Here is a 15,000-nt window from a genome sequence, read left to right as displayed (position 1 = left end):
TCACTGAGTGCCGCGGAGAGTCACTGAGTGCCGCGGAGAGTCACTGAGTGCCGCGGAGAGTCACTGAGTGCCGCGGAGAGTCACTGAGTGCCGCGGAGAGTCACTGAGTGCCGCGGAGAGTCACTGAGTGCCGCGGAGAGTCACTGAGTGCCGCGGAGAGTCACTGAGTGCCGCGGAGAGTCACTGAGTGCCGCGGAGAGTCACTGAGTGCCGCGGAGAGTCACTGAGTGCCGCGGAGAGTCACTGAGTGCCGCGGAGAGTCACTGAGTGCCGCGGAGAGTCACTGAGTGCCGCGGAGAGTCACTGAGTGCCGCGGAGAGTCACTGAGTGCCGCGGAGAGTCACTGAGTGCCGCGGAGAGTCACTGAGTGCCGCGGAGAGTCACTGAGTGCCGCGGAGAGTCACTGAGTGCCGCGGAGAGTCACTGAGTGCCGCGGAGAGTCACTGAGTGCCGCGGAGAGTCACTGAGTGCCGCGGAGAGTCACTGAGTGCCGCGGAGAGTCACTGAGTGCCGCGGAGAGTCACTGAGTGCCGCGGAGAGTCACTGAGTGCCGCGGAGAGTCACTGAGTGCCGCGGAGAGTCACTGAGTGCCGCGGAGAGTCACTGAGTGCCGCGGAGAGTCACTGAGTGCCGCGGAGAGTCACTGAGTGCCGCGGAGAGTCACTGAGTGCCGCGGAGAGTCACTGAGTGCCGCGGAGAGTCACTGAGTGCCGCGGAGAGTCACTGAGTGCCGCGGAGAGTCACTGAGTGCCGCGGAGAGTCACTGAGTGCCGCGGAGAGTCACTGAGTGCCGCGGAGAGTCACTGAGTGCCGCGGAGAGTCACTGAGTGCCGCGGAGAGTCACTGAGTGCCGCGGAGAGTCACTGAGTGCCGCGGAGAGTCACTGAGTGCCGCGGAGAGTCACTGAGTGCCGCGGAGAGTCACTGAGTGCCGCGGAGAGTCACTGAGTGCCGCGGAGAGTCACTGAGTGCCGCGGAGAGTCACTGAGTGCCGCGGAGAGTCACTGAGTGCCGCGGAGAGTCACTGAGTGCCGCGGAGAGTCACTGAGTGCCGCGGAGAGTCACTGAGTGCCGCGGAGAGTCACTGAGTGCCGCGGAGAGTCACTGAGTGCCGCGGAGAGTCACTGAGTGCCGCGGAGAGTCACTGAGTGCCGCGGAGAGTCACTGAGTGCCGCGGAGAGTCACTGAGTGCCGCGGAGAGTCACTGAGTGCCGCGGAGAGTCACTGAGTGCCGCGGAGAGTCACTGAGTGCCGCGGAGAGTCACTGAGTGCCGCGGAGAGTCACTGAGTGCCGCGGAGAGTCACTGAGTGCCGCGGAGAGTCACTGAGTGCCGCGGAGAGTCACTGAGTGCCGCGGAGAGTCACTGAGTGCCGCGGAGAGTCACTGAGTGCCGCGGAGAGTCACTGAGTGCCGCGGAGAGTCACTGAGTGCCGCGGAGAGTCACTGAGTGCCGCGGAGAGTCACTGAGTGCCGCGGAGAGTCACTGAGTGCCGCGGAGAGTCACTGAGTGCCGCGGAGAGTCACTGAGTGCCGCGGAGAGTCACTGAGTGCCGCGGAGAGTCACTGAGTGCCGCGGAGAGTCACTGAGTGCCGCGGAGAGTCACTGAGTGCCGCGGAGAGTCACTGAGTGCCGCGGAGAGTCACTGAGTGCCGCGGAGAGTCACTGAGTGCCGCGGAGAGTCACTGAGTGCCGCGGAGAGTCACTGAGTGCCGCGGAGAGTCACTGAGTGCCGCGGAGAGTCACTGAGTGCCGCGGAGAGTCACTGAGTGCCGCGGAGAGTCACTGAGTGCCGCGGAGAGTCACTGAGTGCCGCGGAGAGTCACTGAGTGCCGCGGAGAGTCACTGAGTGCCGCGGAGAGTCACTGAGTGCCGCGGAGAGTCACTGAGTGCCGCGGAGAGTCACTGAGTGCCGCGGAGAGTCACTGAGTGCCGCGGAGAGTCACTGAGTGCCGCGGAGAGTCACTGAGTGCCGCGGAGAGTCACTGAGTGCCGCGGAGAGTCACTGAGTGCCGCGGAGAGTCACTGAGTGCCGCGGAGAGTCACTGAGTGCCGCGGAGAGTCACTGAGTGCCGCGGAGAGTCACTGAGTGCCGCGGAGAGTCACTGAGTGCCGCGGAGAGTCACTGAGTGCCGCGGAGAGTCACTGAGTGCCGCGGAGAGTCACTGAGTGCCGCGGAGAGTCACTGAGTGCCGCGGAGAGTCACTGAGTGCCGCGGAGAGTCACTGAGTGCCGCGGAGAGTCACTGAGTGCCGCGGAGAGTCACTGAGTGCCGCGGAGAGTCACTGAGTGCCGCGGAGAGTCACTGAGTGCCGCGGAGAGTCACTGAGTGCCGCGGAGAGTCACTGAGTGCCGCGGAGAGTCACTGAGTGCCGCGGAGAGTCACTGAGTGCCGCGGAGAGTCACTGAGTGCCGCGGAGAGTCACTGAGTGCCGCGGAGAGTCACTGAGTGCCGCGGAGAGTCACTGAGTGCCGCGGAGAGTCACTGAGTGCCGCGGAGAGTCACTGAGTGCCGCGGAGAGTCACTGAGTGCCGCGGAGAGTCACTGAGTGCCGCGGAGAGTCACTGAGTGCCGCGGAGAGTCACTGAGTGCCGCGGAGAGTCACTGAGTGCCGCGGAGAGTCACTGAGTGCCGCGGAGAGTCACTGAGTGCCGCGGAGAGTCACTGAGTGCCGCGGAGAGTCACTGAGTGCCGCGGAGAGTCACTGAGTGCCGCGGAGAGTCACTGAGTGCCGCGGAGAGTCACTGAGTGCCGCGGAGAGTCACTGAGTGCCGCGGAGAGTCACTGAGTGCCGCGGAGAGTCACTGAGTGCCGCGGAGAGTCACTGAGTGCCGCGGAGAGTCACTGAGTGCCGCGGAGAGTCACTGAGTGCCGCGGAGAGTCACTGAGTGCCGCGGAGAGTCACTGAGTGCCGCGGAGAGTCACTGAGTGCCGCGGAGAGTCACTGAGTGCCGCGGAGAGTCACTGAGTGCCGCGGAGAGTCACTGAGTGCCGCGGAGAGTCACTGAGTGCCGCGGAGAGTCACTGAGTGCCGCGGAGAGTCACTGAGTGCCGCGGAGAGTCACTGAGTGCCGCGGAGAGTCACTGAGTGCCGCGGAGAGTCACTGAGTGCCGCGGAGAGTCACTGAGTGCCGCGGAGAGTCACTGAGTGCCGCGGAGAGTCACTGAGTGCCGCGGAGAGTCACTGAGTGCCGCGGAGAGTCACTGAGTGCCGCGGAGAGTCACTGAGTGCCGCGGAGAGTCACTGAGTGCCGCGGAGAGTCACTGAGTGCCGCGGAGAGTCACTGAGTGCCGCGGAGAGTCACTGAGTGCCGCGGAGAGTCACTGAGTGCCGCGGAGAGTCACTGAGTGCCGCGGAGAGTCACTGAGTGCCGCGGAGAGTCACTGAGTGCCGCGGAGAGTCACTGAGTGCCGCGGAGAGTCACTGAGTGCCGCGGAGAGTCACTGAGTGCCGCGGAGAGTCACTGAGTGCCGCGGAGAGTCACTGAGTGCCGCGGAGAGTCACTGAGTGCCGCGGAGAGTCACTGAGTGCCGCGGAGAGTCACTGAGTGCCGCGGAGAGTCACTGAGTGCCCATGCGTGGACAGGTGAATCTCATATATACACGCGTGAAAGCACGATTACGATTCTTAAACTCGCTTGGAAACATAAAACACGGCGCTCCTTAGGCTTGACTGTTATGCCAAGCCATTTTCAAGGATACAGAAGTTGGAATGAATCAGGGAATATATATATATATATGCAAAACCAGCCTGCACTCACAGATGAGGAAACGAGGAACAGTTGACCAGTGAAACATGGGAAAGGTTGACCAGAACTGGAAAGGCGACCTGTCCTTCTCTACCTGGCAAAGGACGTCGTCAGGTCAGCCACTGGCTGCTTTAATTTAGCCACACTTCAGCAGAGATTTCATTAAGGTATCATATAAATTTGAACATTACTTCACTCCTGTTTATGGTGCTGTTAGCTTTGGTAAGAGAGGATTCAACCATAAGCCTTTCCATAAGTGAACACACAAGGGTAAAAGAATTTGTTGACAGTTCATTGGATGTGAATACTCTTCTGTATATTTGAATATTGCAGTATTCATACATACAGAAGATTATTCATCCACAAGTTTGTGATCAGGCATGACACCAGCTGCCCTTCTGAGCACATTTTACATCCAAAAGTCAGTTAGGATGTGATATAGTAACGCGCACTGACCATCTCTCCCACTCACACGCGCATACTTTTTTTCAAACCAGGTATTCCCAGTCGCCGGTCCCCCCTTTCAGCTCAAAACTCCACCACATGCTGCTTACCATTTCCATGCACTTTAATGAGTGCCTCACGTCCCCAGTTGTACCCTCAATTGCCCCATTACACACCTTCGCACTGAAATCACCCATTACTGATGCCTAGTCTCTTGAACATCGAAACAGCTGGGACACTCGCTCAGCTGCTCCCAAAACACTTGCCTCTCATCATCTTCCTTGTCATGGCCGGGTGCATAAGCATTTATAATCACCCACCTCTCACCACCCACTTTCTTTTTACCCATATCAGTCACACGCTCTGTCACACACTCCCGCAGCTCCTGCTTCAGTCGTTGTGCTGCGGGTATGTTTAAGTGCCACCACTAGACTGCCTGCCGTTACGAGATTACACCGTGACTTGAAAAGTTACCTTTGGCTAGTCTTGGAAGTAGCAGGCTCGTCTGAGGAGTCCTTCATTTACATGCTTCTGGAAATAACACTACTTTGGGCTGCAAGAGCTCCTGGAAGAGGTGGTCTTAGGGTGACTTTACGAGTCATAGTGAGTCATAGGGTGGGTGAGGGGGTGAGGGTTGTGAGAGCATTGAGAAATGCGAGAATGGGTGTTTTTGGAGGAATGCTCAAGTCCCAGTGATATCGTATGTATGAGAGGCATGGGCTGTCAATGTACGGGAGTAGGGTGCATGTGTTAGAAATGAAATATTTGATCATAGTATGTGATGTGAGGACAGTGTTGATTGAGTAATGACAGTAGGGTAAGAGTAAGTGGTAATAAGAGTGTAGTTGAGAGAGGTGAAGAGGGTGTGCTGAAATGGTTTGGACATATGGAGAGAATGAGTGAGGAAAGTTGGCAAAGAGGACATAGGTGTCAGATGTGGAGGTACAAAGAAAAGGTGATCAGATTGGTTGGGGAAGGTTAGAGTAAAAAAGATTTTGAGTGCTCGTGGCTTGAACACACAGGAGGGTGAAAGGCGTGCAGGGGATAGAGTAAATTGGAGAGAGATGTTATACAGGGGTCGACGTGTTGTCAGTAGACTGAACCAGGCCATATTAAGCAGCCTGGCGAAACCACGGACATGTCTGTGAGACATGGTTGGACATGGGTGTGGACAGAGGGCTGTGGTTTTGTGGTATACAAATGACAACTGTAGAATGAATTTACACATAACTGTGGAATGGATGTGAGCGAATTAGGCTATTTTCTTTTGTGTGTGTGTATATATATATATATATATATATATATATATATATATATATATATATATATATATATATATATATATATATTATGTACGCCATATATACTCGGATGACAGTCTACTTCATCATTAGTCTCCACGAATGGTACAGATGTTTTTAAAAGAAATACATGTAACGGGGAAGTGTTTTCTTGCATAAGATCTGTGGCCGACGAAAGCGGCTTGGACAGCGCCTACGTACAGACATACATACCCCGCTGGCCTTCCCCCACTCCCTCTCTTAACATGTACAACCCGTCATGCATCATTCCCGTCACGTAAACTGTAGATTGTTTTGAAAATTACAAAACTCATGCCTGGAGCCATCAGGTTGTGAAGCCGTTGTTATCGTACATAACAGTCCGTTAAGGGTTGTTTACATTGTTATATACGTCTGGCAGCGGGCGGGGCGGTTTTGTTTATATATGTGGCAGCGGTGGTTTGGTGATGGTGTCGTAAGGTCGGACACCCGCTTGAATGCTAACGCTGGGTCGGTCGTCCTTGGTTCTCCCCGAGGCCTCAGTGGTTAAACGAACATTTTTACTGAGTCGGGGATATAAGACGGCCCAAGCCTTCCCCTCCTGTGATTTCCTGACTGTAGTTTTGGCATGTAAATGAGTGTGTGTGTGTGTGTGTCCTTCTTTTCATGTGGGGGTGACTCTCTCTCTCTCCTCTCATGCATTGGTTTGCTTCGCCTTCTTCTTCTTTGACGCTTTAGTTCTTCTTCTACTGTTGCTTTGGTTAAGTCCGAACACTGCCGGTGTTCGGATGAGTACAATGCTTTGGGGGGTCGGGTTCCCCGAAGGACATTGTCTTTTCTCACCAGAAGTTCTGTACACACAGTAAAACATAATTCCTGTTTGAAGGTTATGAGAACTTGAATTTCGTGAGGACTGTGGAATCCCTCGTTCTGATAAGACAGTATAACCCTCAGGGTCAAAGGCTAGTACGACCCAGGGGTCGTACTGTCGTGCTCAGGGGTCGTACTGTCTTGCTCAGGGGTCGTACCCTCCGACGTGTTCAAGAAGGTAAAGATGTCAGTGTGCTGTGAGGGATATGATGTTCCTTGATGTCAGTAACTAGCCATTACATGAAGCTTTGGACTGAGTGTTGGTTGTCTGACCATGGAGGAAAACATTGTGAACTTCAGCAGCCGGCCATCACCCTGAAGGGCTTTTTTAAAAGACCAGCCAGCCTTCTGTCAGACTTCAGCCCAGGCAGCCAATGGCTTTCCAGCCATCTAGTCAAACAGCCTTTCATCCAGCAGACACCTTGCCAGCCATCAGCCTCCTTGTCACTCACGCTCGCCCAGCAACCAGCCAGCGATCCACCTATAGTCAGTCAGCCACCCAGGGCCAGTCAGGCATAGCCAGCCAGTCAACCAGTCAGCTATAGCCAGTCAGCCATAATCAGTCAGCCAGTCACAGCCAGTCTACTATAGCTAGCCAGTCATGATCATTCGCCCAGCCACAGCCAGTCAGCTATAGCCAGCCAGCCATAATCAGTCAGCCAGTCACAGCCAGTCTGCTATAGCTAGCAAGTCATGATCATTCGCCCAGCCACAGCCAGTCAGCTATAGCCAGCCAGCCATAATCAGTCAAGCCAGCCAGCCATTGCCAGCCAGTCAGCCATAGCCAGCCAGCCAGGCATAATCAATCAGCCAGGCAGGCAGGCAGCCAGCCAGCCAACTAGGACGTTCTTTGTAGATATTGATTAGCGCTGGTTTACCGGGCCTTGTACGTGATCGTCCGTGCTTGGCATTGTTTACCCGGAGTTGCTTGCTGATGCGTAGCCCCATCTCCCCACACACTCACACACACACACACACACACACACACACACACTCCGCTGCAGTGTTGATGAAGGCTCTATTTTTCCTTCACGCTGGCTACAAAAGTTACATAAAAAAAATTACACTGAAAAAAATATTCAGTCATACACCTTGTATTCAACTTGTCTTTCTTTGTACACGTATATGAATGTCTTGGTGGAGAGAGAGAGAGGGGGGGGGGACTCCACCCTACCCCACCCCACCCCATTGGCCTCGAAGTCCGGACTGGTCCACAACCGGATATGCGCACCCCCCCCCCCCAGAACAATCCGGAACCGTCCGGAGTCAAGCTGCAGACTCGTGGCACCGCCGGACTGAATATTGATGAAACGTATGGTGGCTTGTGGCAGGTGGTGGGGGCCGGGATGATCATGTTCCCATGGTGTCTCCCAGCTGTAGCCTGGAACCGTGATCTTTCCCTGGTGATGCCATGATCTTTCCCTGGTGATACCATGATCTTTCCCTGGTGATGCCATGATCTTTCCCTGGTGATACCATGATCTTTCCCTGGTGATGCCATGCCTTCCCTGGTGATACCTTGTCTTCCCTGGTGATGCCATGCCTTCCCTGGTGATGCCGTGATCTTTCCCTGGTGATGCCATGCCTTCCCTGGTGATGCCGTGATCTTTCCCTGGTGATACCACGCCTTCCTTGGTGATGCCATGCCTCCCTGGTGATACCATGCCTTCCCTTGTGATACCATGCCTTCCCTGGTGATACCACGCCTTCCCTGGTGATACCATGCCTTCCCTGGTGATACCATGCCTTCCCTGGTGATACCATGCCTTCCCTAATGATACCACGCCTTCCCTGGTGAAACCACGCCTTCCTTGGTAATACCAATACCATGGGTTCCTCACACTCCAAGATGGCCCATCTCAGGCCCTACGTAACACTTGCAAGGATCTCCCGATTTGCATATCTAGTTGAAATTCTAATTCCCTTTGCTTAATAATGAAGGGATGGGGGGAGGAGGGGTGGGCGAGTGAGCTTAGGTGTTAATTATGTTTACAGCCAGGCGGTCTCACAGTGCCTGGGGTGGGTGAGGCGCTTTGCATCCGCAATGCCTCAAGGTAGATGGAGTGCTTCCTCTCCTCTTCAGAGGCAGCGGTGGAAGGGGGAAAATCATTTCTGGCGGTGATTTTTTTTTCTTTATTTTCTTTTTTGCTCGTTTTCGTCGAAGACGTAATAGTGTGTGTGTGTGTGTGTGTGTCTCATCCCTCGTTGATTACTCTCAGACGGGCTCTCATTTGACTTCGTGGTACCTCAGAACAACCCAGTATTACTGAAGAATGTTTCAAGTTAACCAGGTTTGATTTTTTTCAAATTGTATGTTGTTTACATTTGTATCTAATTTGCCGGGAGATGAGAGGTGAAGATACTCTATGGCCTGTGCTGGAGATGTACTTGAGTGGGATATGAAATGGGTTAACCGGCCGTGAAAAAACAAGAGAGATGCGATTCAATGGTCAAGTCTCAGAATGTTCAGACGCAACAAGCGGTGTGCCACAAGGAGATATCTTAGGACCGGTTCTATCTTTCTTAACATGTTTAGGATATTGGTAATGGGCTGCATTGTAAGTTATTAACATTCGTTGATGATAAGCTGGGGAAATGAATTACTGATAATGGGTTGCATTATAAGATATTAACCTTCGTTGATTATAATAAGCTGGGAAATAATTCTACTGATAATGGGTTGCATTAGTGGGAAATAAATTACTGATAATGGATTACATTGTAAGATATTAACCTTCGTTGATTATAATAAGCTGGGAAATAAATTACTGATAATGGATTACATTGTAAGATATTAACCTTCGTTGATTATAATAAGCTGGGAAATAAATCTACTGATAATGGATTACATTGTAAGATGTTAACCTTCGTTGATTATAATAAGCTGGGAAATAAATTACTGATGATGGTTTGCATTGTAAGATATAAACATTCGTTAATTATTGTACTAAGCTGGGAAATGAATGTACAAATTCACTTGACCAGACCTTAACTGGTCTGTATCTTCAAGACTGACATAAACAAACTAATCGATTGGGCACATAGGTGGCAAATGGATTTCGTTATAGAGATAAGTAGTTAAGACGAAAATACAAAAGCTGTAATATGAATTCTGCTGAGCTGAAAAAAAAAAAACGTGATGAGGAAAGAGATTGGGGGCGTATAATAATCTCTGGTGACCTGGATGCGAAGAAAATTTTTCGGATTCATCGGTAGATCTTTCGAATTCAAGCGCAGGGAATTGACTCTTATTCTTTACGTTAAAGTGACGTTTCCCCATCTTGAATATTACGTTCCGTTTTGGGGTCACCCTTCTTGAAAAGAGATATAGGCGGAGAGGAGAGAGAGAGAGAGAGAGAGAGAGAGAGAGAGAGAGAGAGAGAGAGAGAGAGAGAGAGAGAGAATACAATAGCGTTGAGCTTCCAAAATGGTTTCCTGGTCTCGGAAACGAATCCCGTTCGAGCCGACGAAACGAATTGAACGTGTTTAGTTTTGAAAAGAGAAGGTTAAGAGACGATCCAATATTATACAAGTATTCATATTTATCATGGACTTGATCCTTTTAACCCGCCATTTTTTTTTTTTTTAATTAAGGCTTACGACTTGAAGAGATATTAGGGGAATCTTCTGGAAATCCTCCCCTCTCGTTTTTTTTTTTCTAATTTTCCAAAAGAAGGAACAGAGAATCGGGCCAGGTGAGGATATTCCCTCAAAGGTCCAGTTCCTCTGTGCTTAACACAACCTCGCTAACGCGGTAAATGGTGAATAGTATGAAAGAAAAGAATATATATATATATATATATATATATATATATATATATATATATAGAATGGAGATTTGTAATACCGTATGTCTAGCATATAACCTCGTCTTAGACCATCAGTTCTTTTAATGTCTGGCTTTCCCATGTACTGTCCTCCAGCAGATAATCTCGTTAGAGTCCATCAGATCTTCCGTTGTCTGGCTTTCCCGTGTACTGTCCTCCAGTGTTTACACTTAAACAAAGCATTTGAGTGATAGCGAGGTGGGAAGGGATACGTGTCTAGGGTCAGGTGGAGGCAAGTATGGAGCGTGCAAGTGGGTGCAGTACACAGACAGAGGAGGGTGACAGGTGGGGTCCAAGTGGAACCCAGGGACCCAGTGGGTCGTCACCCTATCAGGGAAGGAGGGAGGTGTAGGATGTATCGGATACATGATACATTACTACAGAATACTGTACTAAGTAGTACTGACTGTAACATAGGTAAGAAATGAAGCGTTCAGTGACGTGTGGCACCTGTTTAAAACGAGTCCAGACCATTGATTTGGGTAATACATTACACACAGAGAGGGGGTTACATATGATACGCTGGGTTATGAGCATGTACCCAAGCTGGACACCAGAGTACATGTGTTCACAAGACACGTTACACATGGGACTTGTAACAGGATGTACTAACACTGGGCAGTATTGTATCAGACGTCTGTATTTGCCCAGGGCATAGGAAATCTTGGATGCAGTCTGTGAATGTCCTTTCAGAATACTGCTGCCACTGAAGTTCTCATACGGTCGTCGAATCTTTGAGGTCTCAGACCGCATTGCACATAAGGACATGTGGTATGTGCTTGCACTGGGCGTGATAACAACACAGACTCGCCATACACCATCAGCTCTTGCGTCGTCCGGCTTTCCCCCCCCCCCGACCCCATGTGCCTAGACGCATCCTGTCTGGCCAGCGGTTGTAATGTCGATCTGCTACTTTGTTATTTTTCTTGTGATGTCTTCGGATGTGGACCTTTGAATTGTATTCGAGAACAAGAATTGATCAGGTTTTTCTCTTGAGTTGTATTTGACCTTTTTTTCTTTGTGTGTCACGAAAAGTAAAACAAATGCATCGTATGTTCTCTTGAGTTGTGTGTGTGTGTGTGTGTGTGTGTCGTTGTTTGCAGGGTGTATTCCTTTGTTGACACAAAGAACGCCTTCCTTTGTCGACACGAAGAGTGAGTGGATCTCCTTTGTTGTCACGTGCAGGTCGCGGGTTATTTGTGGTGCAGCAGGTCTGCTGTGGTGGGCCGGGCACAGCCAGGCCTGGAGGGTTCACATATCCACTCCAGTTATCCCGCCTCACTTAGCAGGGAATGGCAGACACCCTTCCTCCTTCGGTGACTGGGAACGACAGACGCCCTTCCTCCTTCGGTGACTGGGAACGACAGACGCCCTTCCTCCTCCGGTGACTGGGCACCCTTCCTCCTTCGGTGACTGGGAACGACAGACGCCCTTCCTCCTCCGGTGACTGGGTACCCTTCCTCCTTCGGTGACTGGGAACGACAGATGCCCTTCCTCCTCCGGTGACTGGGAACGACAGACGCCCTTCCTCCTCCGGTGACTGGGAACGACAGACGCCCTTCCTCCTCCGGTGACTGGGAACGACAGACGCCCTTCCTCCTCCGGTGACTGGGAACGACAGACGCCCTTCCTCATCCGGTGACTGGGAACGACAGGTATTTCTATCCCTGGTTTGGAACAACAGAGACCCTCCTTCAGTGATTGTGAACGACAGACATTTCTCTCAGCGATGAGGTACGACAGAGATTCCTTTTATAATGGTTAGGAACGGCAGGTATGTCTTTTAGTGATTAGGAACGATAAACATTAGTCTTTAGTAATTGGGAACGATAGACATTAGTCTTTAGTGATTGGGAACGACAGATATTCCTCTTTAGTGACTGAGAACGACAGATATTTCTTTCATCAATTGAGAACGAATATTCTTCCTTCAGTGATGGGGAATGAAAGAAGCTTCCTTTCATTGACTAGAAAGGACCTGAGCTTCTTCCATCATTGATTAGGAGCGACAGCGATTCTCCTTCCTTCAGTGATTCGACGGGACGCAAATCTTCTACCGTCATTGATCAAGGACGACAGAGGTTGCGGCACGTGACGGGTGGCGCTCGCGTGTGTGTGTGCGCCCCCGCGCTACTACTACACTGGGAAAGGTCGTACCTTACACATTGCATCGTCATGTCTCGCGTCGCAGGATCGCGATCTATAGGTGTGTAGACAGGCAGGGCATCCCACTGGTAGCGCGAGTGAGGGGCACAAGGGGGAGGTGGAAGCAAGAATAGATCGTGTTGTAGGTACAGCGCGTCGTCATGGGAGGGTGGGGTCACGGGAAGGGCCCCCCCCCGAGTTGGAGCAGAGGTGGGTGGGTCCTGCACCCGTTAGTGAGGTAGGGACGGCCTTTGACGTAACGGAAAACAAGGGACGTGCATGCATAGAGGAGGAGGAAGGAGGAGGGTTCGTTTTAAGATATTAATAGGCTCTAGATAGGTATGAAAAGGACCTGTTTTATATTTTTTTTTTTTTTCGGGAGAGAATTGGTCTTTGCTGAAGCCGGCCGGAGGAAGAGAAGCCAGTCCGTGTGGCCAGGTAGGGAATGCGTGAGGTCACAGGAGGATGGGGGGAGCACGGAGCCAGAGGGTCGAGTTCGGGGGGGATTTTATTTGAAGGCTGGTTGACTGGAGGTGTAGGAAGGGTGTTGGGGCGGTGGGTCGGCTGGGTGCGTCGTTGGCTGACCTTGCCGTGGATAGTGGGTCCATGATGAGCCACGCTCTGTGGTGGTGGTGGTCGTCTGCCTTCACTGGTGGTGGTGGTGGTCGTCGCCTTCGCTCGGAATGTGGCTTATGGTGGCGGCGGCGGTATGGTGGTGGTGGTGGTGGTGGTAGGGACTCGTATATAGCTGCGACCACCTCGCATAGCCCACGACAACTGTCATAAAATAAAGCATAATTAAGATTGATCACCCGCGGGAGACACCCTCTTGGCAAGAAATATGAACTCGGGAATTTGGATTGCCCGATGACGAGTGAGGGTGGAAGCAGTTTCTTGTCGTCCAGGGCGCCTCACCATCATCATCATCATCATCATCCAAGGTTGCTGCTTCGGGAGCCTTGCTGGGACGAGTGCTCGGGCCCTTGGTGGGACAAACCCCCGTCGAGAGAGAGGGCGTTGGTATGATGGCCTTTTGACGTACCGTTGTCCGTTGGGGGTCTTCATACGAGGACATTGTCTCCCCATCCGGTGCTGGGGTGCCTGGTGAATGATCTTGGTGAATGTTTTGTCTTCCTCTTCAGTAATTTTTTTCTTTTTTATCCATGCTTGATCGCCGTTTTCCGAGTTAGCGAGGTTGCGCCCGGAGCAGATGAAGAGAGGCCGTATCCGCACATATCCGTTCTCTAGCTGTTTATGTGTAGTGCACCGAAACCACAGCTCCCCATCTTCATCCAGGCCTTACTGACATGTCCATGGTTTACCCCGAATGCTTCACGTGCCCTGGTGCAGTCCATTGACAGCATGTCAACCTCTTTTTCAATTTCATGGTATCCCGTGCATGCTTTTCACCCTCCTGCAAGTCCAGGACCCAATCGCTCGAAATCTTTTTCAGTTCATCCTTCCACCTCCAATTTGGTCACCCGCATCTTGTTCCCTCCACTTCTGACACATATATCCTCTTTGTCAACCTATCCTCACTCATTTTCTCCATATATCCAGTCCATTTGAGCACACACACACACACACACACACACACACACACACACACACACACACACACACACACACACACACACATTATATATATATATCCTATTATCCTCAATATCACATGAAAAAACAGGTGTAAGAATCTAATTAACCCAAGGTCTTCTGTCCTTACAGGTGAGTTGAGACGGAGGTGTGGTGGACGTGTGGGCAGCCGTTGGCCGACACCTGTCTGTGGTCTGTGGTAAGAGGTCTTCCATGATTTGTTTATGAGGGGTTGGAGAGACGTGGACGTGGTCGCAAGAAGTGTGGGGGGTCTGCATTCTTGTTGGGAGCAGCCCTGGGTTCGTAATAGCGAGCTTAGGGTATTGTAGAATTTATGCTCTGTAAAAATTTATATGTCAAGAGCCGTACGATATTTTGAGGGAACCGCACGTTCATATTGAGAATGGAAAATTCACATCGTCTGTGATTGTTACTGTGGCATAGAATTGTACAATAGCACGCTGCCCAGTAGATGATATTCAATGACCATTCGGGGAATTAGAATGTCGATCGACCAATTCCATTCAACATTTCACAGAGAGATTTGGTGTACTTCTCCAATCGAATACCTTGGGCATGCGCTCTGTCCCTGAGCCGACGCCGAAGTAGGGCTGCCAGACGTGTGGTAGTAGTCGTACACATATAATTTTAAGGTTGGAAAGGTAAGGATGAGGTGTCCATTATCGTACCTATGTGTATGTTGATTTTGTATCACAATAGTTAAAAACAGAAACTGTATTTGGACGTAGGAAATAAGATAAAAGGCTTTCTTCTGTGAAGCACCAACGCAATAACATGACTACAGTATGAACAGTATATATATATATATATATATATATATATATATATATATATATATATATATATATATATATTAATTTTATTTATTTTGCTTTGTTGCTGTCTCCCGCGTTAGCGAGGTAGCGCAAGGAACCAGACGAAAGAATGGCCCAACCCACCCACATACACATGTATATACATACACGTCCACACACGCAAATATACATACATATATACACATGTACATAATTCATACTCTCTGCCTTTATTCATACCCATCGCAACCCCGCCACACATGAAATAATAACCCCCT

General features: G+C 51.0%; 1 protein-coding gene across 5 annotated transcripts in view; it reads left to right on the top strand.

The window, feature by feature from the left end:
- LOC139749205 (E3 ubiquitin-protein ligase ZNRF1) overlaps positions 1-15,000 on the top strand; it is a 271,792-nt gene that overhangs the window by 68,943 nt on the left and 187,849 nt on the right. The window contains exon 1 of one of the 5 annotated variants that reach the window (XM_071662890.1): positions 14,034-14,106. The exons of the other annotated variants lie outside the window; for them this stretch is intronic. The gene's annotated coding sequence lies outside the window, so the exon portion shown is untranslated. Of the gene's footprint in view, positions 1-14,033; positions 14,107-15,000 lie in introns of those variants that run through there. 5 annotated transcript variants of the gene reach the window in all.

Source organism: Panulirus ornatus, chromosome 6 (assembly GCF_036320965.1).
Source record: "Panulirus ornatus isolate Po-2019 chromosome 6, ASM3632096v1, whole genome shotgun sequence".
NCBI classification, from domain to species: Eukaryota; Metazoa; Arthropoda; class Malacostraca; order Decapoda; family Palinuridae; genus Panulirus; species Panulirus ornatus.
This window is presented reverse-complemented; position numbering and strand designations above follow the sequence as displayed.